Genomic DNA, 16,726 nt, shown 5'->3' on the forward strand with positions numbered 1-16,726 from the left:
AGTGTACTTAATAGTATAACTAAGTTGAACTAACCTTCGAACTAGATCAAATAAAGAATTTAAGGTGAAATGGAGAATTTTAAAGTCCCAAATTGACTTAAAATGGTGATTCGGAATTCGAGGATCGAATTGGAGTCAAATTGGAAATTTCGCTATCTAGGGGTAAAATGGTAATTTTGCCACTCGAAGACAAAATGAGAATTTTTTTGAAAGATTTTGATCATATTTAACTTATTAGAGTAAAATTTGAGGTTGAGAAGTGAAAAATTGTAATCTCGGTATTTTTCAAAGCATAGGGGTAAAATGGTAATTTTGCCACCCCAAGGGCAAAATCGTAATTTTCCACCACTAGGACACTTGTCCAGCACATGGTCTTCCCTTATCCTCATTTTGACCTTTGACTAATCATGTGGTGGAGAATGGCAGCATAATTATTAAAGTATAAAAAAAAATGGACTAATAAGCATGTGACATGTGTCAAGTAAGGATATTTTATTATTTTTCATAAAAATCAGCCCATATGTATCCCATTTTCTTTTCATGTGGTTGGCCATAGTAAGAACAAAGAGAGGAAAGGAAAAACACAAAACCTAGGTGGGAAAATTGGAGAAAAAGTGTGGGATTTTAAGGAATCAAGCAATCAAAGGTAAAATTTCTTGATTTTGACTTGTGATCTACCTTTCCCATGCATTTTTCCTTATTTTCCATGATTAAATTTCATGTTTTCATGGTGAATTCATGGCTGACCAAATTAGTATGGAGAGAGAATGAAGTTGGATTGATTTGATTCTAAGTTATGTTTGTGTTTTTAGTTAGTTTAGCATATTTAGAAACAAAACAACAAGAAAAAAAATTCATTTTCTCCCATTACCCATAAGAGGCTGAATTTTCTAGGGAGAATATTGAGGCTGAAATTGATGATATTTCATGATATTTTGGTAGTATTTGATGTTTGGTGAGGCTAGAAATTAAATGGGAAATTTTGGTGTGAAAATCTGAATTTTTGCTCAATGTATAGACATGTGTGATTATTGACCTGGGACTGATAAATTGAATCTCATTCACAGTCACTGAGGTAATTTAGGTATAATTGGAGTGTAGAAAGTGAAAAGAATTGATTTGGAGTTAAATTGTAGATTTTAGCCAATTAGACCGAGTATAGTGTGACTTAGGTCGAATATTACATTTAAGCGATTAATCGGACATTTTGCATTCCATATCATGCATTAGTAGTCTAAATTAGTTTAATTTCAATTTAGTACCAATGTGGTGAATTTCTCGATTTTGTACTGTGTCAAGGTGGTGAGTCCTCCGATAAAGGCAAGGGAATTGTACCCGAGGACCAATAGTCTGAGTATTTCAAAAATCCCCACTCTAGACATTGTGAGTAACTTTACCATCATTTTAATTATCTAAAGTATGTTTTTATTCGGTTTTGGTGAATTTTATGAAAATGAGTTCAAATGGTAAATTTTTATGTTTTGTAAACAAAATGTGTTTAAATGAAAAGACTTTATAAATTGTCTTGAAACGAAATAACGATTTTGAAAATAAAGTAATTGGAGACCACTGGTATGTTGTAAATTTATGATTGGAAATTGATGGCTTATATTATATTGTTATTGTGTTGGCATGACTGGTTAGGCTGTGTTTTATGAATTATATGAATTGTTTTATTTTACCCTTGCAGGCTGGGTAGTATTATATTAGCCCTGTCATGCTATTAAAATTTTATTATATGGTGGGTTTAGCTTGCTGCAGTGGGCGAATTCTGTGGACCAGCCTATTAGAGCGGCACAGAATCTGGATATAAATATGTACCTCGGTCGGAGAGACGTGTAGGGTATCTCCTGAGGTATGATTAGAGTCCACGTCACGCCGAACCACCTCGTGACGATGAACTTCGCTAACGCCAAGGAACGACTGTGTTTTTCAAACTAAAAATATGTTTTCGTATATACGAAATTTTTACAGCCTTGGCGGACTCGGTAAGATGCCTCGGCCAAGGTATCCTCGAGAATGATTTTGACAAGAGCCAAGTTTTTTTTTAAAATACTCATAAGCCATGTTGACTATTTAAATAAAATGAATACATATGTTATGAAAAACTTATTTGGATGAAATGTTTTAATAGTCTCATTTTACTCGGACTTTAGATCTTTTGAATGATGTTTGTTTACTCATTGGGATTTTATAATCTCACTACCCTCTTTTTCCTCCATTTCAGGTTCAGATTAGACTGTAGATAGTTGATCTCATCGAGGACTACTGTTGGGTTTGCATTCTACAAACTGTAGGTTTATAGTCCTCTTTACTTTTGTTTATTCGGGAACCCACTTATTATTGTAAATTAAATTAAATACTTTGGTTTACTGTATTATAGTATGTATGAATTTATTTAACTTTTACGCTACAAAAATTATTTACGTATAACTCTAAAAATATTGTTTTATAAGAAAATAAAATATTTTACTTAACATTTCTTTTATTTTCTTATTATATCCAAATAATCGAAATTTCATTTTAAATGAAGATTTTAGACTTTAAAACTCACTTTTGATTATAAATTATATGTTTTGTACTTGTATATTACATTTTAGCCGGTTTCGAAATTTTTGAAAAAAAATGACTAAAATACCCTTGTGAGACGAAAATTATTATTTTATTTGTTTTGAGTTGGAAACAGCTTAAAATCTTCTAGAACATGATTTTAGGCAACGGTTACTTACAGGGGAAATGAGATACTAATATTAAGCCTTACGGGGTCCCCGTTAGCATTTCGAGAAGTGAGTGTCTATCGGGGTACTGCGACAGTTGTCATGGGCTCGAGGGGAGTATCGGGTTGTGACAAAAGTGATTTTTGATGATCCTTGTTATTGTAGTTGTGACCCCTCTCTCGAAAAAAATGCTTGTAAAATATTTCAAATAATTGTATATATTAAAATTAAAAAAATTAAAAATTTCGTTGAAAAATATAACAAGTTTAACAAGATAACATACCTATCCCCAATAGGAGTTATACGCAATCTGTCTGATGGATCTACAAGAGTCTGTAATCCTACACTGGGTCCCCTACCTCCTGATCTTGACGATTCCTCATTTGCATTTCCACCTAAATCAAGAGATGAGGATCTTGTAATATCATGTGTAGATGTCTCATTTTCTACTTGCTTTGCAAATGCATTGTACAAAGACTGTGTCTCAAATGGCACATCATTATTATCCTGCTGCACCTATTGTGGAATGGATATATGTAAAACCCGACCCTATAAATATATGTCATGACATACATGCATTGAGTAGCATGTTATTACGCTAGAAAAGCACCTAAGAATAGACGAAACCCGATATTGTACCTAACGGTACACTTAAATTGATTTAGCCTCAAACTAGTTCAAATAGGAATTGTAGGATGAAATTTAATATTTTATAGTTCAGGAATGACTAAAAATGATTGTTCGGAGTTCGAGGGTTCATTCGGGGTAAAATTAGAAATTTTGATATTCAAGGGCAAAATCGTCATTTTGCCACCTAAGATAATAATTTGATCATGGAGTGAAATTTTTTACCAAGATTAACTATTTGGAGTATAATTTAATGATAGGAAGTGAAAAAGTTTAATTCTGATGATTTTTGGAGTGTAAGGGCAAAATCGTAATTTTGCCACCCACGAACAAAATATGAGATTTTGAGAGAATTTAGATCAAATTTGACAAATTGGAGAATGGTATGAGTATAAGGGATGAAAAATATGTCTATGGGCAATTTTTCAATTTTTGGGGCAAAAATGTAATTTTTGACTTTTACGGGGGCAAAAGTGTAAATTTCAAAAATTACTCCACCGAGACTTTGGATGTGTCTAAGAATTTTATCTAAGCTATGAATATATGAGACAAGTGTATGGTGAAAATTTGAAAACAAATGGATGAAATTTTAAAATTGGGCCAATGGGAAAGTGACATGTGGTATTTTTTTAATGATATAATATTATTTTAATGAAAAGTCAGCCCATTTAAACCCATTTTAAGTGCTGGCCGGCCATAAGGAAGAACAAGAGAGGAAATAGAGAGGAAAGGAAGAAAAAAAGAAAAACCAAAGAGAAACAAGAAAATTCAAAGGGAAATTCGCGGTTTTCGATCGTTTACGCGTCTAACGGTAAGATTTTTCGATTTTAACTTGATTTCTACCTTTCCTGTGCCTTTATTTCCATTTAGCATGCTTGAGGAGTGAGATCAAAAAGTGATATCAAGGGCTGGATGAAATTCTAGGGGAGAGAAATTGAAATTTTTAGGTTTTAATTTTTAGTTAAATTGATAGTTTTAGTTAGTTAAATGTGTTTAGAAATTAAATTGGGCAAGAAATCATTAAATTTTCACAATACCCACTCTTGGCTGGATGCTCAATGCTGTACAATGATGATGAATTGATTTTATTCTAAGGGAAATGAAGAGAAAATGATGAAAAATGACTAAATGTGATAGAAAAACAAAGTAGAAAATTTACCGAGTTAATGTCCCATTTTTGGCCGAATTTTTCAAGGAAGGGAGTGAGCTGATTTTGGTGATTGTAGAAGGTTATTGGCTGATGTTTAATGGTTAGAAATGTTGGAGAGAGAATGGGACAATTTAGAGCTAAAATGGAGCGCGTTAGCAATTTATCGGGTAAAGTACCAAAAAAAGGTTAATACCGCATTTAAGCCATTTTAGGCTATTGCATTTCATACCATGCATTAGTATAGGATTTAAGTCAAATATATAGTGATTTAGCATCAATGTGATGAATTGTGTAAATTTTTGCAATGTGTCTAGGAGGAGAGGCTTCCGGAAAAGGCAAGGAAATCATACCCGACGAGTAGTTATCGGGGCACTTAGAAAGCTTTTAGTTTGTACAAACGGTGAGTAAACTTATTATTATTGTAAATTATCTAGAGTTTATTTTTAAATGCCCTTTATGTATTTTATGAAATGAGAACGAGATTAAAACGGGATTTTTGATGTTTTAGGAATAAATGTGACAAATAAAAATATATTGTATTGATTATGAAATTGAGTAATTGGAGGCTGCAAATTGACTTGAAAAATATATATTTTCCTAGGAATGGCTTATGAGAAATGAGTATATGTGGCTATATTCTGTGAGTGCATTGGGAAATTTATGTAAGTTGTTTTTACTATGCAGGCTGGATAAATAAATAAAAGCCACGTTATACTGTCGAAATTTTATTAAAATTGGTGGGTTAGTCACTCCAGTGATGGGTTTTCGTGGACTGCTTATTAGAGGGGCACGGTAAACCCAGTTATATAGTTACTCCGGTTGTAGAGGCGAGGAGGGTAACTCCCGGGGTAGTATTAGAGCTCACTTCACGTCGAACCTCCACGTGAAAGTGTAACTCGGCCAACGCCAAGGAACGGCTGGTTTTAAAAATAAAAATGTGTTTCACGTGTGAATATTTTAACACCCTTGGCGGACTCGGTTAGATGCCTCGGCCAAGGTATCCTCGAGGATTAGTTTTGGCTTGAGCCTTGTTTTAATAAAAGACATAAGCCTTAACAACTGTTTTGGTAAATTACAAATATTTTATGGTTTAAGAAACAAATTGAAAACATTATGAAATGGGTTGAAATTTGTTGTTTAAACTTGCCTCCATTTTACTTGCCTTTAGATATTTATGATAATGTCTGTTTACTCATTGGGATTTTATAATCTCACCACCCTCCTTTCCACCCATTTCAGGTTCAGTATAGACTGTAGATAGCTAATCTCATCGAGGACTACCATTGGATCTGTATTTTCCAAACCGTAGGTTCACAGTCCTCTTTACTTTTGTTTATTCGGGGGCCCTCTTGTTATTGTAAATTAAATTAAATATTTTGGCTTACTGTATTTCAGTATGTATAAATTTATTTAGCTTTTACGCTATAAAAAAATTATTCACGTATAACTCTATAAATATTGTTTTATAAGAAAATAGAATATTTTCCTTAATATTTCTTTTATTTTCTTATTATATTCAAATAACCGTAATTTCGCTTTAAATGAAGATTTTAGACTTTTAAACTCATTTTGAATATGAATTATGTGTTTTGTACTTGTATATTACGTTTTAGCTAGTTTCGAAATTTTTGAGAAAAAATGACCAAAATACCCCTGTGTGCCGAAAATTTTATTTTGATTGTTTTTGATCTAAAATAGTATCTATTCTCTAAAAACTCGATATTTAACAATGATTGCTCACAGGAAAGGAAAGAAACTGATATGTAAGCTTTGCGGGGTTCCGGTTGGCATTCCAGATAATGAGTGTCAATCGGGACGTCACGGTGATTGTCATGGGCCTGAGGCAGGTTTCGGGTCGTGACAATAAATCATCACACGCTTAGGAACTTGTAGGCACAGCCATACTTGCCGATGCATATGAAGACCTAGGTCTCGGTTTTGATTGCTTCCCTTTAACCATCGTTCCAGCAATATTGTATTGTTAAAATCCCATTAGCAATTATTATTAATTTGATTATTATTATAATAGAATAAAAAACATCAATTCACAGCAATGACACATATAATTCTTAATTATTAGAAGCAAAGCATCAATTATATATTAACTAATTTCAACATTTATATATTTATTTTAACTCAAACGTTATAATTTTACATCATGTCAAAATACTTTAATATTATAAAATTAAAGTTAAATAATATCGTTAAAAGAAAATATGAAACCAATATCGTACATGCCTACCGTCATCATTCACTTTCTGAATAATCAAACTCATGTTCTGCATTATTATCACTATCATCATTATAAGTTTCACAATCGTCGTGCTCCACATGGTCTTCATCTTCATCTTCATTATCTTCTCTTTCCATGTCATCTTTTTTATCTTCATCTTTATCGATATCATCTTCTTCATCCTCAATCGATAGATTAACCTCTTCATAATCACCACTCGCTAACTCTGTTAAATCAACTTCTTCTGATTGAGTACTAGTAATTGAATTGGACACATCTTCTTGGTATACTCTTTCATTCAAATCACTTTCATTTTCTTTATCACCACTAATAGGAATTTGAAATATACTCCTAGCTTTTGTTTTAAATATTACCCACCAATCACGTCGATCTCTTCTTCTTGATGGATAACTACTATAATAAACTTGGTGAGCTTGGGCAGCTAAAACAAATGGTTCATTACTAGCCAGTATTGAGTTGTAATTCACATCAACAAGACCATGCAATCGATCTACCTTTATTCCTTTTTCAGTATCAAACTAATGACACTTGAATAGAACAACTCTATTTCCTATACCAAAATACTCCAACTTGATTATATCCACTAAGATGCCATAAAAGTCACGCTCATGATCATTGTAAAAACTCTCTTTTAAGCAAACCCCACTATTTATTGTCTTACGATTTGGGCTGTAATCTAAGGTGTGAAACTTGAAACCATTTACAAAATATCTACTGTAACACCTTATCATACGTCTGGGACCATAAGAGATTTCAATTATACATTGGTCTATTTTCTCATTATGCTTTGCAACCTACGAACATGAGATACAAGAGAAAAAAATAATAAATTACATAATTTATTCGTCAATGATTAATTAAAAGTTCACTTGTATGTTAAAGAAACTTACATAATTTTTAAACCATTTAACGAATCTCGCATCACGTACTTTCTCCAATTCCTCTTCCGAAATTTCCACAACATCTCCCTTCACAATTTCATCAAATATCCTATCATAATATCCACGACTACGTGATTAACTTCAATCTTATTATAGGGTATAAACAAGTTAAAAAAGTAATGGTACTTACTTTATATATGGGAGTATCTTTTCACAATTCATTAAAACATATAACTCAGCAGCATAAAACTCATCCTCATCTAAAAATTGAGATTTATCACATGGACCAAAAGCTCGCCCTAGGTGAGTGAAAATTGAAAGATGAACCATAGGGTCTACTTTTCTCCCATCATCATTACGTGGCACTCTATTTACTCTTGTTTGCGCAACAAGTTCAAAATACCATGAGCAGAACGAGGAAACTTCCTCGATAACATAAGCTTCACATATAGATCCTTCAACAAAGGCACGATTTTTTACTTTCTTCTTCAACTGTTGCAAAAACCTAACAACCACAATATTCATCAATCTTATGATGTAGTTTAAACTCTTCAAAAGAAATATATGAAAACAAATAACAATTATTTTACCTCTCAAATGGATACATCCATCGATACTGGACAAGTCCACCAACCTTGGCCTCGTAAGGTAAATGAATCGACAAATGCTCCATAGAGTCAAAGAAACCCGGAGGAAATATCTTCTCGAGTTTGCATATAGTTTCACATATTTTTCCTTGCAACGTTTCCATATGATCAATAGGTATTTCAGTTGCACACAAATTCCTAAAAAATTGAGATATCTCAACAATTGCATCCCAAATTGTTTGAGGCAGCATATCACGGAATACAATTGGGAGCAATCGTTGCATAAAAACATGACAATCATGACTTTTCATCTCATAAAATTTTTCATCAATCTCATTAACACATTGAGAAATGTTTGACGCAAAACCATTTGGTAATCTCAATTGTTTAACTCAAGCACAACCATTTCTTATTTCCTCCTTATTTAATGTGTACGCAGCCTTAGGCTTGTACAGTTTTTCATTATTTTCCACCAATTCCAATTCTGGCTGCTTGCAATATACCTTCAAATCTTGTCGTGCCTTTATGTTGTCCTTTGTCCTTCCTTTAACTTCCATCACTGTGTTGAGTATATTCTCAAAAAAATTACGTTCAATATGCATAACATTTAAATTGTGATGAATAAAAAGCGTATGCCAATAAGGTAGAGCCCAAAATATACTCTTTTTCACCCAATTATGATAAACACCATATCCTGAACTATTTCGCTCACCACATTTTGTTCCGAATGGGAGATGACGAAGCAAATTCAAATGTGTCAATATTTCTTCGCCTGATAATCGAGGAAATGGTAAGTCATGTTCAACTCTTTTTTTAATAAATTTGTCTCTTTGCCTCCTAAAAGGATGATTAGCTGGCAAAAATTACTGATGACAATAAAAAAAACAAGGTTTCCTACCATGTTCCAATATGAAAAGATTTAGAATGTTCCATGCAATATGGACATGATAATCATCCATGTGTACTCCTCCCTGACAACATACCATAAGCAGGAAAATCATTAATTGTCCACAATAATATTAGCCTCATATGAAAATTTTGTTTCCTATATGCATCATAGGTCACAACACCTTCTCTCCATAATAAAGTCAACTCATCTATCAAAGGCCTCAAGAAAACATCTATATTTTGACTTGGACTTTTCTTACCCGGAATAACCATGTTAAGAAATATATATTGTTGTTTCATACATGTCCATGGGGGTAAATTATACACAGAAAGCATTACTGGCCAAATAGAATAAGGCTTGGCAGTCGATTCAAAAGGGTTGAAATCGGTAGCACTTAACCCAAGTCTTACATTTTGAGGTTCCATTGCAAAGAATTCATGTGTGCGGTTGAAGTGTTGCCAAGCCTCACCATCAATAGGGTGTCTAAGGAGTCCATCATCACTGTGGTGTTACGTATGCCACGTCATATGTTTAGCAGTTTTAGATGATGTCACGACCCGGAACTCCCATCGAGCCCGTGACAACCGCCGCGAAGCCTCGATAGACATTCTTCCCCCGAACGCCTCTCGAGACCTCGCAAGGCTTTTGTACCAGTTTTTCCATTCCTCTCTCTTTTTTTTCCTTTTTTTTTTTTTTGAATAATAAAATAAACTAAAAATATTAATTAAAATAATCTATTTTAATGTAAAACAATATATATATATGTTTATTTTTAAAACATCAAAAAATTAATTTTCTGCACATAAAAACAAAATAAATTTATACATACTATAATATAGAAAACTAGAGTATGCACTTTAAATTACAATGACACGTGAGCCCCCAAATAACTGAGAAGGTTTAAGTCTATAACCTTGCTTTCTAGGATGCAACTCCGAAATTTACTTCTCGATGTAATTGACAGTCTACTGCCTATTCTGAGCCTGAAAAATGTATAGGAAGAAGGGGTGAGATTATAAAATCCCAGTGAGTAGACAAACATCATCAAAATAATCTAAAGCCGAGTAATAGGAGACAATTAAAATAATTCATCTCAACCCATATAAATAATTGGATTTCATCTAATTACTCAACATGGCTTATGCACTTTTTAAAAACTTGGCCCTTGCCAAAAATCCATTCTCGGGGATACCTCGCGAAAGCATCTTACCGAGACCGCCAAGGCTGTTTATTGTCACACACATAAACACATTTCACCTCTGACAACACAGCCGTTCCTTGGCGTTGGCTGAGTCCCACTTTCACGTGGTGGCCAGCGTGAAGTGTACTCAAATCCTACCTCGGGAGTTATCCTACGCGCCTCTCCAATCGAGGTAAGCTCAATAATTGGGAACCGTGCCCCTCTAATTAGGCTGGCCCACGGAACCCCCGTCACTGCAGTGCCCACTTTATAATCCACCAACCAATAAAATCACAATAGTATGACATGGCTCACTTAACACATTCAAGGCAAATAAAGCAGTTCACATATTCTTAAAATCATAAAAATAACCAGTCATACCCACATTTATCATAAGCCATTAATGTAAAATCATGGATAAACAACACAATCATAGTATAGGTCTCCAATTACTCTACTTTTGAAATCATTATTAAATTTTCAAAAATATTATAAAATTATTTTATAAAATCCCATTTTACCATAAAACACAATAATTTTCCAATTAAACCATTTTTTCATAAAATCACACAATTAAATAAATCTACTCTAGATAATTAAGACGATAGTAAGTTTACTCACTGTACTAGGAGTAGATATACTCCTATTCTCGGTCCTCGGGTGTAGTCTTTTACCCGTATCAAATAGCTCACCACCTATCCACAATACATGACACAAAAAATTCAATAATTTGTGTCAAATCAATATATATTATTTCAGGCTCTTATCCATGCGTATGCACTAGATAGGGTGTGAAATGTTTGGACATTCGCTTAATCACAGTGTCCGACCTAACTTGCCTATATACGGTGTAAATTTCTAAAATCTCCAATTCAATTCCGATTCCATCCATTTCAATTTCAATTATCCAATTATATCCACAATACCTCAATGACTATGAATGTGGTCCAATTTATCAGTTCGGATCACAAATTACGCTTTTACCCCTAGTGGGTAGAAATTTCAATTTTTTTGCACCAAAAATTCCCATTTAATTTCCAACCTCATAATTCATCATTTTTCCATCTAATTCTCTTAAAATAAAGTCAACCTCATCCTCACACACCATTGGCTAGATTCGACCTAGAGAAATTCATGGAGAAAATGAATATTTTTCTTGTTGTTTTACTCATAAACATGTTAAACTAACACTAAACACTAACATAGTTCAAAATCAAATTAATCTAACAACTTTCTCTCTCTAAACCCATATCATCAGATTTGAATCCATCATCAAAACACATAATTTAACCATAGAAAATAAGGAGAAATGCATGGAAATGATAAATCTTAAGCTAAGCTTGAAAAATCATACCTTTAAACACTTGATTCCTTGAAAAATCACACTTTTTCTTTGAATTTTCTCACTCTAGGGTTTGTTCTTATTTCTCTCTCTCTCCTGCTGGTTTTGGCTGACCCTCCCAATGAATAATTCTGGAATTTTCAAGCCTTTTAATAGGCTTAATAAAATATTATTATTTTATTTACTTTTTGAATATTTTATTATTTTATTTTTTTCTAGTCATCTTTTTTACTTTATTTTTCTACCACTCAATCCTCTTCACTTATCCATGTCTTCCATGAAATTTCTAGACTTTTCCAAAGTTTTGGTGGGATAAATTTTTAAAAATTACACTTTTGCCCCCGTAAAGTGAAAAATTACATTTTTGCCCCAAAAATTGAAAAATTACCAAAATGCATAATTTTCACTCCTTATACTCATATCATGCTCCATTTAATCAAATTTGATCTAAATTGTCTCGAAAAATTCAATTTCGTCCTCGGGTGGTAAAATTACGATTTTGCCCCTAGATAGTGAAAATTCCGGTTTGACTCTGAATTGATCCTCGAACTCCGAATTACCATTTTGAGTCATCCCTGAACTGTGAAACTCTTAATTTCACCTTAAAATTCCTATTTGAACTAGTTCGAGGCTTAATCGACTCAATGGTACCATTAGGGGCAATATCATCATTTAACGATTTCTCGAACTTCCTAAATATACAAACATTCTATCGAGCATGTAAATGACGTTATAATTATTTTACAAAGCAGGGTTTGACAGATGACATATAAAGCCTTTGAAGCCTCGGCATAAGTGGCAAGTAACGCAAAATCTTGTAAGGAATTTTCTTCTGCCTTCTCACACTTGAAATCTTCTGTTTATACCGAGGATGTCCACATACCTGACAATACTCAAATGTAGCAAATTGCTCATAAAATAATATGCAATTGTTCTTGCAAGCATCAATTTTGATATATCCCAAACCAAGGTTTGCTACCTTCTTCTTCATCCTATAAAAGTCTATAGGTAAATTCTCATCAGATGCAACATATTTTTTATTATCTCCAACAGTCGATCAAAACATGATTCACTCAAATTGTACTCTGCCTTAACTTTTAAAAGTTGAGACACAGCTGAAAGCGTTGTGTACTTTGTGCAACCTACCCACAAAGGTTCCTCTGCATTGCTTAACAAAGAGTAAAAGGTAGATGCATTTGGATTGGGATCTTCTTCCACGAAGCTCGACTTATTTTCAGAACCATGGTTGAAAGCAACTTCGGGACGCATAGCATCCCTAACCATTTTTGTCACGACCCGGAACTCCCATCGGGCCCGTGACAACCGCCGCGACGTCTCGATAAGCACTCATTACCCCGAATGCCGATCGAAACCCCGCAAGGCTTAGCATCAACTTCCGCATCTCCCCGGTGAGCGACAGTTATTAAATCTCGCATTTCAAAAAATCATAAGTTGTTTCCAACTCAAAACAATAAAAATATTATTTTCTAGCTCACTGGGGCATTTTCGTCATTTTCTTTTTTTTTTTTTTTTTGAAATTTCGAAATCCGAAAAAATGTAATATGTAAGTGGAAACACATATTTCATGAATTAAATTAAATTTTGAAGTCTAAAACATTCGTTTAAAGTAAAATTATAGCTATTTGAATATAATAAAAATATTAAATAAAATATTCTATTTTCTTAAAACACAATATTTTCAAAGTCTTCCTAAAATAACTTTTGTAGCGTAAGAGTAAAATAAATTTATTCATATAGTAATAAAGATAATTAAAGTATGAAATTTCGTTTACAGTGACACGTGGGCCCCCAACTAACCAAGAAGGTGTAGAGCTACGAACCCTTACTTCCTATGATGCAACTCCGAGATTAATTCTCGTCTTAATCAACTATCAACAAACTGTCCTGAGCCTGAAAAATGGATAGGAAGAGGGGTGAGATTAAATAATCCCAGTGAGTAAACAATTACCATCAAAAGCATCTAAAGCCGAGTAGATGGAGACAATATAAAAACGTTATATCTCAATAATGTTCATAACTCAAAATTCGTTTCAATCTATACCAAATAATTTCTTTTCATCAAAATTTCCCCGACTTATGAATTTTTTTAAACTTGGCCCCTGCCAATATCATTCTCGCGGGTACCTTCGTCAAGGTATCCCACTGAGACCGCCAAGGCTGTTCAATGACCCATACCCATAAACATGTTTTCACATCTGACACACAGCCGTTCCTTGGCGTTGGCTGAGTCTCACTCTCACGTGGTGGCCCGAACGTGAGGTGCACTCAAATCATACCTCAGGAGATACTTCACCCAACATCTCCCCCCGGAGGTAAGTATATAATTGAGTTACCGTGCCCCTCTCATAGGCAGTCCACGGAAACCCCCACCACTGCAGTGACCGTTTAATATACCACCAGACCCATAAAAATTCCAGTAGCATAATATGGCGAATAAAATGTAATCCAGTCTACCGAGACCAATCCAAAATTGTTCATATATTTCATGCCAACCCCAAAAATTTAGCCATCATGCTACCATAGTGTCATAAGCCCCAATTTCAATAACATATAAAATCATAAATTTCAACACAGTCTCCATATACTCAATTTTCCCCAAACAATATTAGTTTTCAAAACCAGTAAAAATCTCATTTTTTTTATTAAAAAACATTTTAATTGGAAAATATAATATTTTATAATTTAAATTCACCATTCAATAAAAGCATCAAACAAGTATAATAACTCTAGATATTTAAGACGATAAATTGTCCACTCACAGTTCTAGGAGTCGATGTACTCCTAATCCCAGTCTTCAAGCACAATTTTGGTACTTTTACCAGTGTAATTTGCTCACCACCTATCCACAATGTACAATACATAATTCACCACATCAATGCTTGACCATTATAAAATCAATTCAGGCTCGATATATATGCATGATATGACATGCAACTTATCCGACTACCGCTTAAATGCGGTGCTAACCTAATTCGGCCTATTACCCGATTAAATTACTAACGCGTCCAATTTAATCTCAAATTAATTTTTTTCAGTTTCTATACCTCAATTGCACCCAAATTGACTTAAAGTCCCTCGGTGTGGTGCAAATTATCAGTCTTGATAGCAAATTACGAAAATACCCCTAATGGGTAAAAATTCATATTTTTGCTCCAAAAATTTCCATTATTTTTCTAGACTCATAATTCATCATTATTCATCATAATTCCTCAAATAAACATCAAGATCATCAGCCAATATTCCCCTAGAAAATTCAGCCAATAATGGTAATGGAGGAAAATAAATTCTTTTCTTGTTGTTTTGTTCCTAAATATGCTAAACTAACACTAAACACTAACATAGCTCAAAATCAAATTTATCTAACAACTTTCTCTCTCTAAACCCATATGACCAGAATTCAAATCATCCTCAAATCACATGATTCAACCATGAAAAATGATGGAAAAAGCATGGGAAAGGTAAAGCACAAGACAAATTTAAGAAATGTTACCTTTTTTTCACTTGATTTTTGAATTTCCACCTATTTTCCCTTTAAATTTCTTAGCTAGGGTTTTATTTTCTCCTTTCTCTCTCTTGTTTCTTGCTTGGCCGAATGTTGAAGAAGAAGAATGGGTGGGCTGATTTTTTTATGCCTTTTTTATTGTTTAATGAAATAATATTATTTTATTCATATTTTAAATATTTTATTAATTCATTTTTTTTTTCTAGCCATCCATTTGTCCTACTTTTTCCACCATGCATTCCCTTTGACTTATCCAAGTCTTAAGTGAAATTTCCAGATTTTTCCAAAGTGTTGGTGAAGTAATTTTTGATATTTACACTTTTGCCCCCGTAAAAATCAAAAATTACATTTTTGCCCCAAAAACTGAAAAATTGTCCATAGACATATTTTTTATCCCTTATACTCATATCATTTCCCAATTTGTCAAATGTGATCTAAATTCTCTCAAAATCTCAAATTTTATCCGCAGATGGAAAAATTACAATTTTACCCTTATATAGTGAAAATTTCAATTTGACTCCGAATTGATCCTCGAACTCCTAATTACCATTTTGAGTCATCCCTGAACTGTGAAACTCTTAATTTCACCTTAAAATTCCTATTTGAACTAGTTCGAGGCTTAATCGACTTAATGATACCATTAGAGGCAATATCGTCTTTTAACGATTTCTCGAACTTCCTAAATATACAAACATTCTATCGAGCATGTGAATGATATTATAATTATTTTACAAAGCAGGGTTTGACAATTTTAGTATATGGATTTTCTATTTCATCTTCATATGTAGGTTTTCGAAAAGCAGCATCTCCCTCAAATCTAAGGGATGGTTCAACTCTAGATCTACTTCTTGATGATTGTCCAACATGATCTTCCCCATGTAAACCTCAAATTATGTAATCCCCAGTAAAACCCCGGTTTAGGATCTGTTATGTGACTTTATCTTTATCTAAGAACTTGTTGTTACTATATCGTGTGCAAGGGCATCTAATTTTATTCTTCCACATAAATGTAGTCTTCGAACATGCGAAATTAATAAATTCAGTAACTCCATTTACAAATTTAGCTGTAATGAATCCATTTTGTAATCGATGGTACATCCAAGAGCGATCTCCCGACATTCTGTAATCCTAAGTGCCATAGAATATCATTATCAAGACTAATTTGTATTGATGGTAACAAAACAATTTGTTAAACCCTACATTCCAATATATATATATATATATATATATATATATATATATATATATATATATATATTCAAAATTACATTGTAAGATGCAAAGTAGCTCTTATAGTATAACTTATTGCATACATGAATTATCAAAAAACCTAGGAAGATGGTTTATATTTATTAGGATAAAATCAGATTGAACAGCATGAGTATTGTCGACAGGTTAAAATATATGTATTATTATCCGTTGGAAAGGCTAGTATCATTATTTATAAAATTGAATAAAAACAGGGGTGGTTAGTTCTCAAATACTAACATTTAATTGCTTGTGTGTTTCTCTTACTCACCTGCAAAATTAGACCAAAACCCAATCTCGTTTTGAAGTAAATCGAATACTGCTTTGA

General features: G+C 33.2%; 1 long non-coding RNA gene and 1 pseudogene across 2 annotated transcripts; both read right to left on the bottom strand.

Annotated features, from left to right (window-relative positions):
- Nucleotides 1-6,741: 6,741 nt before the first annotated feature.
- On the bottom strand, nt 6,742-9,713 carry LOC148763701 (uncharacterized; annotated as a pseudogene).
- Nucleotides 9,714-10,004: 291 nt separating this feature from the next.
- Nucleotides 10,005-15,279, bottom strand: LOC148763702 (uncharacterized). Of its 2 annotated transcripts, none has more exons than XR_016025425.1 (3): nt 15,139-15,279; nt 10,907-10,980; nt 10,005-10,088 (listed from the first exon to the last, which is right to left on the bottom strand). It is a non-coding gene; the product is annotated as an uncharacterized LOC148763702 (long non-coding RNA). The 2 variants fall into 2 exon arrangements; XR_016025424.1 differs by lacking the exon at nt 15,139-15,279 and adding an exon at nt 11,640-11,741.
- Between the last annotated feature and the right edge of the window lie 1,447 nt (nt 15,280-16,726).

Source organism: Theobroma cacao, chromosome 3 (assembly GCF_053813885.1).
Source record: "Theobroma cacao isolate CCN51 chromosome 3, ASM5381388v1, whole genome shotgun sequence".
Lineage (NCBI taxonomy): Eukaryota > Viridiplantae > Streptophyta > Magnoliopsida > Malvales > Malvaceae > Theobroma > Theobroma cacao.